The sequence below is a fragment of the Arvicola amphibius genome, chromosome 14, assembly GCF_903992535.2.
Source record: "Arvicola amphibius chromosome 14, mArvAmp1.2, whole genome shotgun sequence".
In the NCBI taxonomy this organism is placed as follows: Eukaryota; Metazoa; Chordata; class Mammalia; order Rodentia; family Cricetidae; genus Arvicola; species Arvicola amphibius.
This window is the reverse complement of record NC_052060.1, coordinates 16,111,703-16,115,340: the sequence shown is the minus strand read 5'-3', so window position 1 is coordinate 16,115,340 and position 3,638 is coordinate 16,111,703. Positions and strand designations below refer to the sequence as shown.

Below are 3,638 nucleotides of genomic sequence, written 5' to 3'. Positions count from 1 at the left end.
CCCTCCGTCAGCCTCGTGGTGAGAGGACGATCGCCCCTCCTGTCCCGGGGAAAAACAGAAGGGAAGAATCCCTGGGAATGAATGGGAAGGACACTCCAGTCTCCGTGGACCGTGCCCAGGGCCAGGTATCATCATGCCAGCGACCCGGGACCCTTCGTCCTCTAAGTGCAAAAGCGCGCTGCTTCTCACTCCCTGGACCTCTCAACCTGAGTCGTTGAGCGTCTGTGCAAATCAAACATCCACTCCATCCCAAATCCACAGCCCCCTCCCCTCGGTTATTCCTTCTTATCTTCTAAAGAACTAACTAACCTTCACAATTGCAAACATTTTTTATGTGCATTTAATTAGACTCTAATTATTGAAGGATCTTTCTGGAAAGATCAGTAGTATGCAACTCGGGTTTTATAATTAAAACAGGCTTTCATTGTCACTCAGAGAGACAGAAACTGCAATAAATATTTTATTGTCAAATTTTAATAATATAAAACCGTCCCCACGCAGACATGGCGGCAAGCGATAAGGCCCATCAGAGGTTCTAGAACTCTCTGAAGAGTATGGGATCTCCTGTTCTGAAAACAGCTGCAACGCTCGCAAAGCAAACAGCTCCGGTCTTAAAAATAGAAACTGAAAGATGTTTCTTTCTATATATATATATATAAAAAAAAAAAAAACCAACCTTTTTTTTCCCTTTGAGACAGGATTTACTGCGTAACCCAGTTGTATTACAAGGGTGTGCCACCACACCCAGCCAAAAAAAAAAAAGGAAAAGGAAAAAAAAAACCCACTTTAGTTCCATCTATAGAGAATGAGTCAGTGGTTAGTGAAGACGTGGGTTTAACTGAAGACAGAGATGAACTGCAAACACAGGTATTTCCAATTCTACGTCACAGAACCACTTTTTTTTAAAATATGGACCGCTTCACAAATTTGCTTGTCATCCTTGCCCAGGGGCCATGCTAATCTTCTCTTTAATATACCAATTCTAGTGTACGCGCTGCCAAATACGTTTAAGATTAAATTCAGGGTAGGTCTTTCTCCAAAGAAGATAAACATAAGATCTGTGTACATGGACCGCTGCTCCAATCAGCAGCCATCAGGACCGCTGCTCCAATCAGCAGCCATCAGGCAAATACAAACCAAAGCCGAGCCACACCCTCTAGACTAGCTGGTACCAGGGTGGGGTGTACTTGGCAATGGCAGAGAGTTTGCCAGGCTCGTGGCTCTGGGTCTGAAAAATAAACAAAACAACAGAAAATAAGTGTTGACCTTAGGAAAATTAGAACTCTTGAGCAGTGCTGCTGGGAAGCGAAGCGCTATAATCACTGTGCAAAATTATAGTGATTTTTTGGAAGGGGAAAAAAAAGAATTACTATGTAATCCAGCAATTCTACCTCTGGGCATAAATACAAAAAAGAGAAAACAAGACTAAAAACAAGACTCTTTTTTGTTTGTGTGTTTGGTTGGTTGGTTTTTCAAAACAGGGTTTCTCTGTGTAGTCACTGCTTGGCTAATTTGTAGCAGGCTCTCTCTTGGGCCACCAACCAGCTCTCAAATCGTGACATGGAGACTTACTATTAGTTATGAATGCTTGACCTTATCTTTTGCTTGTCCCACTAGCACTTATAACTTAATTTTTAAAAAAGATTTATGTAGCACCAGGATTTATTCCTACTGCTTGTACTGACTTTTTGGGAACCTAGTCTCTTTGAATGGATACCTTGCTCAGCCTAGATATAGTAAGGAGGGCTTTGGACCTTCCCCAAAGCAATGTGCCTTACCCTCTCTGAGGAGTGGATGAGGTGGTGGGGTCAAGTGGAGGGAATGGGAGGAGGGGAGGGAGTGGGAACTTGGATTGGTATGTAAAATGAAAAAAAAAAAGTTTTCTTTTTTAAAAAAAAATTTTAAAAGATTTATTTAAGCCGGGCAGTGATGGTGTTCATGTCCTTTCTTAAGGAGCTAGATGCAGTTAATAGTTGCTGGGGGAGGGAGAAACATTTCCTTCAGTCGTGTGGTCACTAGTAAGTTTTCCTGTAAAGAACCCCTCACCCATGCACCCAGTAAGAAGTCCCACTATCAAACTCACAAAGAAAGAAAGAAAGAAAGAAAGAAAGAAAGAAAGAAAGAAAGAAAGGAGGGAGGGAGGGAAAGACAGGGAGGGAAAGAGAGGGGGGAGAGGGAGAGGGAGACAAAGAGAGGGGGGAGAGGGAGAGGGAGTGAGGAAGAGGGGCTGGGAATCTGCTGTGCAAACATAAGGGTCTTGATTCCGAATCCCCAGTACACACATAAAAATTTAGGCCTGACTGGGTGTGCCTGTAGTGCCAGCATTGGAGGTGACCCGTGAGTCTGGAGGTGTGCAGGCTGGCCAGCCGACCCAGAATGATGAGCAGCAGCAGGGATAGAAGATGACGTCCTGGGCTGGAGAGATGGCTCAGTGGTTAAGAGCATTGCCTGCTCTTCCAAACAGTCCTTGACAATTGCTAGTTACTTTTTTTGTTCTGTATAGATTTACTTACTGCTCATGTTAATAGAATCATGCAACATATGAAAAATTTAAAGTTTTTATTATTGCATATAACTACACCCAACAATGGCTTAATTATATCTTTTTCATATATGTGTGCAATGCATTTTGATCATGTCCTGAGTTCAATTCCCAGCAACCACATGGTGGCTCACAACCATCTGTAATGAGGTCTGGTGCCCTCTTCTGGACTACAGGCATACATGCAGACAGAAATTGTATGCATAATAAAATAAATAAATATTAAAAAAAACAAAGAACAAAACAAGCCAAAAACAACAGCCAATTGGGCATGTTGGCACTTTGAGGGTTAGGAGTTGAAGAACATTCTGAGCCTGGGCATAGTGGAGTTAGGTGCAAGCGAAGTCCGATGCCCTCTACTGGCAGCAGATGTACACGCAGACAGAGCACACATATAAAATACATAAGTAAACAAGCCTGGGGGGGACGGAGAGTATTCTGGGCTATGTAAAGAGTTCAATGACGCCTGGCCAGGGTGGCACATGCCTTTAATCCCAGCTCTTGGGAGCCAGAGGCAGGCGGATCTCTGGGAGTTCAAAGCCAGCCTGGTCTACAGAGTGAGTTCCAGGATAGACAGAGAAACCCTGTCTTTGTTGGGGGGAAGGAGGGTGGAATTCAAGGTCAGCCTAGGCTATGTGAAACCCTGTTTCAAAAATAACTAGACAAAATTATAAAAATCACCAATTTCACTAAGATTCAGTAATACTAACCCCTGTTTCAAATTACAGCTATCAACTCTAGGCAATACAATAAAACAGACACAGGAGGACCCTGAAGGTAGAGAGAGGCAGACACGCCGCCTGTGGCCCCAGGACCTGAGGCGTGAGAACAGCAAGTGACCCACTTTCTTTCTACCTTATAGATTATTTATTACATACTTCTGCGTGGGCTATGTTTGTGGGTGCATGTGCCAAGCATGAGACTTGCAAGAATTAGTCATCTTCTCTCCTTCCATTAAGCCCTTGGAGGGCGCTCTCAGAGAACCGCCCACTGGGAGGAGGAGCCTCATCCTCCCCGGACAGTGCTGACCTCACTTCCCCACCCCACACATCCCTACCTGGAAAAGCTACACTCCCAGAAGAGAGCAAGGCCACCT

General features: G+C 44.1%; 1 non-coding gene across 1 annotated transcript; it reads right to left on the bottom strand.

Annotated features, from left to right (window-relative positions):
* Positions 1-903: 903 nt before the first annotated feature.
* Positions 904-1,007, bottom strand: LOC119801555. The gene has a single exon (XR_005283238.1). It is a non-coding gene; the product is annotated as a U6 spliceosomal RNA (small nuclear RNA).
* Between the last annotated feature and the right edge of the window lie 2,631 nt (positions 1,008-3,638).